Raw genomic sequence first — 8,903 nt, forward strand, 5'->3', positions numbered from 1 at the left:
TAAGTACCTTATATAAGTGGAAACATTTAGTGTTTGCCATATTATAACATGCTTATTTCACCTAACATAATGCCCTTAAGATTCCTCTTGCATTGTAACATGCACCAGAATTTCCTTCGTTTTCCAAACAATATCCCATTGAAGGTATAAACCATATTTTGCTTATCTGCTCATCCATTGATGGACACTGGGCACTTGGGTTGCTTCTACCTCTTGGTTATTGTGAATAATGCTGTTATGTACGTGGATTTACATGTCCGGTTCTGTGCTTTCAATTCTTTTGGGCATATACCTAGAAGTGCAATTGCTGGATCATATTTTAATTCTATGTTTAATTTTTTTGAGGAATGGCTGTACTGTTTTCCATAGTGGCTGCACCATTTTCTATTCCCATCAAAAGTGGGCAAGGGTTCTGATTCACTATTTTCTCTCTCTGTGTGTGTGTGTGTTTTAATAGTAGCCATCCTAATAGTTATGAGGTGGTTGCTGTTCATTCTGTTAGAAAAAGTGATGTAACCATTGATTGGAAAAACAAAAACAAACCCCGCATCTTGAGACTGTGGATTCCAATGAGCCTCAGAAGCTCCTGAGAATCAACCGATAACAGCAGCCCACCAAAAAGCAGCAGAAAACCCCAAAGGGCAGCCAAATGAAATGTCTTCACTCCTTTCCTTCCAAAGAGCAAACACTCCCTGAATCTAAAGAAAACATTTCTGCACACACACCAGACTATGGAAGCCAGTGTGTGGAAATGCTTCTGCTAGATTCTGAAGGTCTCCTTCCATTTTTGGCCTCTGGAAGAGGAGTTCTATTTTGCCTTCTCAGTGGCATAGTAACAACCACATAATTCAAAAGTAAGTTTTCCTGTGCATTTCCTTGTTGAATCTTGCACATTGAATTTTTTTTTATATTCATGCATTCTTTCATGATGCTTAAATGTTTTCTTCGAAATATCTGCTGTATTGATTTGTAAATTAGATAGTCTTCTGTAATAAAACACTATTTTTGCAAAAAAAAATCTGTTTATATAGTATAGTGGCTGTTGGGAGGGAACTGGAGGGGCAATGTGGGAGGGAGAGAGCCCTTTTGGGAAGGTGCTGCAATGAGCTGAGGGAAGAGATGTGGCCTGGCTAGGGTGGTGGCAGTGAGGACTCATGGGGAGGGAGGTCAACAGACATTTCAGAGACAATCTGCAGGACGTAATGCACAGTCACTGGTCAGGCCTGAGGCTGAGGAGGCAAGAATGCCTCCCATTTTTCTGGCTTCATGGAGAGAGAGGTGGAGAGTCAGGGAATAGAACAGAGGTGATAGTGTTGACTTCCATTTAGCCCTTCAGGGCCCTGCAGGCCACCTGAACTTTCAGTCGTGTTCAGTAAGACAAGAGCCTGGGTTTGGGGGAGTGAGGGGGAAAGGGAAGTTGGGGGGTGGATTGTAATGGGTCTTGGAGGTGGGCTTTGGTGTGTGAGCTTGACTCTGGAGGATGGACAGCCAGAAGGTGCATGGTGAGGTGCAGGGTGAGAAAACAGCTCTGCGCTGGGCCAGGCCACTGGAGGTGGACATGAACATGGAATCCTAGGTCTGAAGGGGCCTTCATCCAGTCATTCCATGGTGCCGATGGGGAAGGCGAATGACTGCCCAAGGTCTTTCAAAGGATTGGTGGGAGAGCAGGGACTGGAATCCAGGTATCCGTGACCTCTGCATCCCTCAGCCCTTCCTGACATCCTCAGGGCACTCCCATCCTGTCATCCTCCCACCCTACTTCTGAGCACACCCATTGTGGGCTGAGGCCCTGTGCCTGCTTTAGACTCAGAGTGCCCTGAGTTTGAGTCCTGTTTCCACTCACAAGCTGGAAGGCTTGGGGTGGTGACCTTTGCTCTGAACTTCACTCTCCTTAACTTCCCTTTCCTCATTGATCACATGGGGACGCTGATGCTTCTATCCCAAGGTGGGCTGGTTTAATGACATAAAGCATGTTAGAGGGCTGGCAGATTGCTTGGCACCTGTGAACACTCAGTAAACAGTGTTGAAGTTGGGTCATTTCAGAGTCAGCCCAGACATCACCTCCTCCAGGAAGGCTTCTTTGGTCTTCTCCCCCTTAATCACACAAGGTCAGGTAAGATCACCTTCCTCTATGCCCCCAAAGCACTGAATTGAGCCATCCTCTCTGTCTGTCTGTCTGAGAACAGGGGCTGGTATTTAGCAGTATAGTTTAGTTCTGGCATCTTAGAGATCTGAGTTCAAATACTATCTCTGCCACTTCTTATTTGTGGCATATGAGACAAGTCTCTTAATACCTCTGAGCCTCAGTTTCCTCATCTACAAAAGAGAAATGGTACCAGTGATAGCTATCTTTTAAGGTCTTTGTGAGAATTAAATGATAATACATAAACACAGTCCTTAGAATGATGCTTGACACATAGTAAGTGCTCAATGAACGTTAGCTATTTATGCGTTATTATTCATCATCACTGCCATTTTTACTTGGAGGCCTATTGGACTGTGAATTAGAAGACCTGGATTCTGTTCTCAGCTTTTTATTCTGCTGATCTTTAGTAAAATTTTAGATGTATCTGGGACTCTTTTAGATAGGTGGTTAGATAATAAACAAATGAAATTTTTAGTAAAGAGAAGACCTAGCTATCCCTTGTCTCTGTTTTTCACTGGGGCAGGCACACCCTGGGTGATGCATATGTGTTTGTGGAGTGCCTATGTTGGGAGTAGACTCTAAGGCGGACTTTGTCTTCCTTCCCATGACCACACAGGCCTCTTTCCTGGGGCTCAAACTCATGGTGGCACCTGCTCCAAGCGGGCTGGGTTCCCATCTCCCTGCTTCCCTTGGGCCCTCCTACAGAGGCCCTGTGTGTTTGCAGACACAGCTGAGGCCCTTGGCCTGGGGTGCACACCCAACTCATTAGGCCTTGTTCTCTGCACACACGCGTATATACATTTTAGAAATGTTTCTCTTAATCATATCTTGAATTAATGCAGGACTCGTTCATTCCCAGCTCTCATTACCCTCTTAATTAACTCGGCACAGATGGAAAAAGTCGGAATTGCTCTAGCCGAGTTGTTCTGCTAGTTTTAAAACGAGATGGCAGATGGGAGGATGAGGTGGAACGGGCCGGCTGGGAGGGAGGAGATGAGTTTCCAAGCTGTCACCGGAGCGTCAACAAACGCTCCATCTGTCGGTGGTAAGGCCCGGCTGAGGCCTCGTGCAAGGAGCTGGTGTTCGGAGGGCCAGCATGGGCCAAAGCTCAGAGGTCCTGGCCACTACAGGTATCCTGGGGATGTGGCCCCCAGCACCGGGAAGAGCTCCAGGACTTCTGGGGTTCTGATGCTGGTGGAGTCCCCTGCCCTAGACCGTGAGGGAAACACTCATGTCCCCCATTCCTGTTTCGGAGCCAAGGAAGGGTTTTATTTTCCTTCTTACCTAAAATAGTCTTAAGGAACGAGTTACATCAACTCCACATGGCTGTCAGCGTGAACTTTCTAAAACACACATCACTGCTGCCGGAGACTCGTCATAGGCCCCCGAATCCCTCAAGGCAGGGCTATACCTGCCAGCGTCTCTCTAGCCTCTTCTCACCCTAGCCCTCTGCATGCCCTGCCCTACCAGCAGCCATGCTGACCTGCTGTGGTCTGTCTTGACGCTGGGCCCTAGCATTTGCTGTTCCTGCTGTTGGAACCCTGTCCCTCCTTCTCATCCTTCAAGACCAGCTGTATGAAATATCCCCTTAGAGTCCTCTCTCTGCTTCTTGTGCTTCTCCCATCTAAGTGTTTTTCAAAATATGCTTTGCTTGTAAATGAATTAATAAACAATTCTTCAGCGACAGCTTATGAAAGCATGTTTGGCTTGTTCAAGGATATTTCTCAACCTGCAAAGATCATAGAACCCTGGAATTGAAAGGGATCTTAAGAATCTCTCAGAGTTCACAAATCCACTCTTATGCATCCTGGTGAACTGAACATTTAGCCTTGTCTAGCATACTCCCAGGGACAGGGAACTCACTGTCTCCTAAGATAGATACCCTATTGATAGACAGGTCTAATTGTTCCACTGTTCTCTTGGCTGGACAGTGATCAGACTTTCGTAATAGGCATGGAAATAAAATCTTCTCCCCTGCCTCACCACAGGGAAGTCCTTCAGGGGCTTGACAACAGCACCCAGGTCTTCCCTGAGCTTGTCACCCTCAAAGACAATATGGAAGGCAGAGTCCACTGACTGGTCTCTGATACTGCTGTGAAATGACAGGGTCTTGGGATAACTGACCATTTTGTCTCATGTCCCAGAGGTTCGTGGAGTGGTAGACAAATCTTGGACTTTGAAGTCAAATAGACCTGCTCTGCTGTTTACTAGTTGTAAGACATCAAACAAGTGCCTTAACCTCTCTGAACCTTGGCTTGTTCACCGGTATAATGGGGGTTGAAATAGATGGTTATTAAGGCCTCTTTCAGTTGTGACTCGTGGAGTTCCACATTGCTTGTCTCTGAGCCTCCTGCTTCTATTTCAGGAACTTGTTCCTGTCTCTGACCTTCTGACTCTTGTCCCCTGCCCCCGACCCTCTATCGGGTTAGTTTGTTGCACTAAGAGTTAGTTTGTTGCACTAACTCTTTGGCTCCCTTCACCAGGCTTTAAAAAAGAATTCTGTTCTGACCAAATCACTCCCTGCATCTGTCTTTATGGCTCCCAGCAGTTGCTAGTGTGTGTCCAAGCTCCCTAGAGTGGCCCTCAAGGCTCCAGTATCAGGCCTTGCCAGTATCTCCAGCTTTATAAACAACTCTCCACTTTCCACTTTTCCTTTGGAATTCTCCAAAAGCACTTTCACTCCATGCTTCACAGACACTGTTTCTTCCACACGCAAACTCCTATTGATCCTGCAAAACCCTATTCCGGTGTCACCCTTAATATCTGAAGCTCTTTCAGACCACTGCTCCCCCTGAGACAAAGTTCATCATTTCTCCTTACTCCTTTGCAAGCATGATCACTGAATGAATCATGGTGTGTTTCAATAGTCATTTTCTGTGGCTGTCTTTCCTTTGTAAGTGTTGCAAGGCAGGGAGATACTGATTTCTTCTCTGTGTCCCTAGCACTGGGGATGGGGCCTGGCAGGCTGAAGTCCCTACCTTCATGACTTTTGTTACTGAACTTTTGATCCCAGTCTCTTTCTTCATCTTTTCCAAGTGAAAATGACAGTGGTTCTTAATCAGAACTTCTTAATCACACCACATTATCCTTCCGAGATGCTTTTACCTCCAGGAACTCATTGATTCACCACTCTAAATTACTATAATTACCACAAATGATAAAATAGCAGCTTTCCCAGTTTTCTTTACCCTTGCCAATTTGCATATGCTGATGTTCTAACATCTCCCATTGGCCCCCCTCCTGCTGGCTTTTCAGAGACATTTTCTGTAGTTTGTGTTCACTTGTCCCACACCAACTAGGACCAGATTAGGGCAAGGAAGAAAGAAGTTCCCGGAAGTTCCTAATCCACCAAAGCAATGGAGTAAATAAATTTTCGGTCATTTAAGATACAGTAAATACACGAGGGAAATGTTTGTGCTGCCGTAGGAGAGCACAGGATGGTACAAAGCAAAGGGCACTGTGGAAACGAGAGGCAGGAGGGACCTGGGTTCAAGGTGCTGCCTCCAGCAGCCCTGGCCTGGCCCACCTCACTTTCTGAACCTCTCATTTCTCTTCTGAAAACTGGAGAGCCTATACCCCCTTGAGAGTTTGTAATGAGAAAGAAATATGGATTCTTTTTGAATTTTTAAAAATTATGGTGAGACGGGGTTTCACCATCTTGGCCAGGCTGGTCTTGAACTCCTGACCTCGTGATCCACCCGCCTCGGCCTCCCAAATTGCTGGGATTACAGGCATGAGCCCCTGTGCCTGGTCCAGAATTTCCTTCCTTTTTAAGGCCAAATAACACTGTATTATAGGTATATACCCCATCTTGCTTATCTATTCATCCATCAATGAACACTTGAGTTGCTAGAAATATGAATGTATATATTAAAATATTTTCTAAAATGTAAAGACTAGCAAAATTTTAGGAGGTGGAGGTGGTTAGGGCAGTGGGCTTTGGTGTTGCACTTGACTTTTAGACATGGATGGGTGTCCTTGAGCTCTGAGCCTCAATGCCTATTGCATGGGGCTGTCATGCGGTCAGTGATCCAACCCATGTCGTTGGCTTAGCACAGAGACTGGGATTTGAGCATTCATTCTTTTAGTCATTCATTCAACGCATTGAATGTTCCAGACACAGCTACTATGTTCCAGACACAGCTAAGTACTCAGGATACAACAGTGTGTATCTTTCAGAATGCCTGACAGCAAGAAGGCAAGACAAGTCATGATCAAATAACTAAGAGAATGTGTATTTTGGTGATGGCAATAAGTTCTTTGGAGAGAAATGGAGCAGATTAAGAAGGGTAGTGAGTGCTTGTGGGATGGCTCTATTTGATACAGGGTGAGCTGGGGAGGTCTCCTGAGGACATGAGAGTTGTGCAAGTGAGCTTGGTGAGGATGAAATAATAGAAAAGGCAATGACCACAAAGGGAAAGGATGTCTGGAGTGTCCTAAAAACAGGGACATGTCTGCTGTGGCTGGAGAAATTTGAGGCAGAAAGTAGCTGCAGATAAAGACAGAGGGGTAGCTGGGGTTAGTGCTGCAATATCAGGTGAGGTGGGGCGAGTGAGCGCAGCGGGTAGTGAAGAGTTCTGAGCAGGGAAGTGATAGAGTCTGATGGCTAAAAAGCCATCACTCTGCCTGCTGGGTTAAGAATCAGCTACAGTGGGGACAAGGGTGAAAATAGAAGGACCTATGATTGTAATAATCTAGGCCAAGGATTGGTAAATATTTTTTTGTGAAGGAACAGAGAGTAAATATTTTCCGTTTTGAGGGCCATGTGGTCTCTGCTGCAATTACTCAGTTCTGCCCTTGGAATGTAAAAGTAGTCACAGATGACATGTAAACAAATGGATGTGGTTGTGTTCCAATAAAACTTTATTTTCAAAAATAGGTGGTGGGCTGAATTTAGCTGATCCCTGCTCTGAGCAAGATGATGGTGGGTTGGACCATCAGTGGGGTTGTGAGAAGTGGTTGAATATGGGATACATTTTGAAGGTAAATATCAACAGAATTTGTGTCCAGTTGGAGGTAATGTGTGAGAAAAGACAATCAAGAATGACTTTAAATTTTATGACCTGAGAAAAAGAAGGTTAGAGTTGCCAATTACTGAGAAGAGAGACTCTATGGATGGAACAGAGTTTTAGTTTATTTTTTTTTAAAGCTGTGGAGATAATTAGAAGTTTGGTTTGAGACATATCAGGTTTGAGATGCCCCTAAACATCCAAGATAGATGTTAGGAGAAGCTTGAGGCTGGAGGAAGGAATTTTGGAGTTGTCAGCATGTGGATGAGATTTGAAGACATGAGGTTAGACAAGATCACATGGAAAAGAAGAGTGAGTAGAAAAGAGAAGGCCTCTGAGGGCTGAAATGAGGAGCCACCAGCCAAGGAGACTGAGAAGGAGTGGTCACTGGTGTGGGAGGAAAGCCCAGAGAGCGTGGTGTCCTGGGAGCAAAGAGAAAGACGTGTTTCTTAGAAGGAATGATCAACTCTGCTAAATGTTGCTGTAGTGAGTTGGACAGTGTTTCCCCTAAAATCATGTTTACCAGGAACCTCACAATGTAATCTTTTTTAGAAATAGAATCTTTTCAGATGTAATTAGTTAAGATAAGGTCATACCAGATTAGGGTGGACCCTAGCTCCAACAACTATTTTTCTTATAAGAAGAAGAGAGGACACGCAGAGACACAAAGGGAAGAAGGCCGTGTGAGGACAGAGACAGGTGGAGAGATTGGGGTGATTCAGCTACAAGCCAACAAATGCCAAGAAAAGCCAGAAGCTACTAGAAGCTGGAAGATGCAAGGAAAGATCTTCCCCAGAGCCTTCAGAGGGAGCATGGTCCTGCTGAAACCTGGATTTTGGATTTCTAGCCTCCGGAACTGTTACAGATACATTTCTTTTGTTGAAGTTACCTTCAACAAAGTAATTTGTTACAGCACCCCTAGGAAACTAATATCATTGCTGATGGGTTAAGGAAGACCAGGACCAATGAAAGATCTCAACTTTGGCAATGTTGTGGGTGGAGAGTATCATGGGTGACCTTGACAAGCATTGTTTTCAGTAAAATGGGTGGGGGTGTGAAGTCTGATTAGAGTGGGTTCAAGAGAAAATGGGAGGAAAGGCATTAGAGACTGAGTATAAACAATTCTTTTATTTTAAAGGAGAAAAAATGGATGGTAGCTAGAGAGGAATGGGAAAAATAAAACATGTCTGGCATTGATGAGAATGATTCAGCAGAGAGGTTAGAAATGATGATGCAGGAGACAGGGAGACCGAGTGGTGTTCTTGAGGATGGGATCAGTGGACACGTGGGGAGGCTGGAGCATAGGAAGGTCATCCATGGGAGTAGGAGGGAAAGCAGTGAGTGTGGATGGGCGTGGTTGGCAGATGTGGTGGAGAAACCATGAGACTTCTCTTCTGATTGCTTCTATGGTCTTCATGAAATAGGAATCAAGGATATCATCTGAGACTGAGGCTGGGGAGGAGGCAGTGAAGATATGAGTAGAAAGAAGGGGTGAAATGACCAACTGGGAGAGCAGGGAGTGATTCTTATTGGGACAATGTCATTGGTTGGCTGGGAGGCCACAGGGCCTGCTTGAGCTTAATGGCTGTGTATTTAGACTGGGCAGAGGCAGTGGGGTTGTGTGTTTCCCTCTTATCACTTTTGCCTGCTGGGTCCAGGTTGAGAGCAGGGGGAGAGCTGGATAAAGCCAGCAACGGTAATGAGGCAAGAAAGGAATGAGGAAGGTGAGGGTTGTATCTGTTATCTAT

General features: G+C 45.3%; 1 non-coding gene across 1 annotated transcript; it reads left to right on the plus strand.

The window, feature by feature from the left end:
• Positions 1-695: 695 nt before the first annotated feature.
• On the plus strand, positions 696-767 carry MIR147A (microRNA mir-147a). The gene has a single exon (NR_032027.1). It is a non-coding gene; the product is annotated as a microRNA mir-147a (primary transcript).
• Positions 768-8,903: the final 8,136 nt, after the last annotated feature.

This window comes from Pan troglodytes, chromosome 11, assembly GCF_028858775.2.
Source record: "Pan troglodytes isolate AG18354 chromosome 11, NHGRI_mPanTro3-v2.0_pri, whole genome shotgun sequence".
In the NCBI taxonomy this organism is placed as follows: domain Eukaryota; kingdom Metazoa; phylum Chordata; class Mammalia; order Primates; family Hominidae; genus Pan; species Pan troglodytes.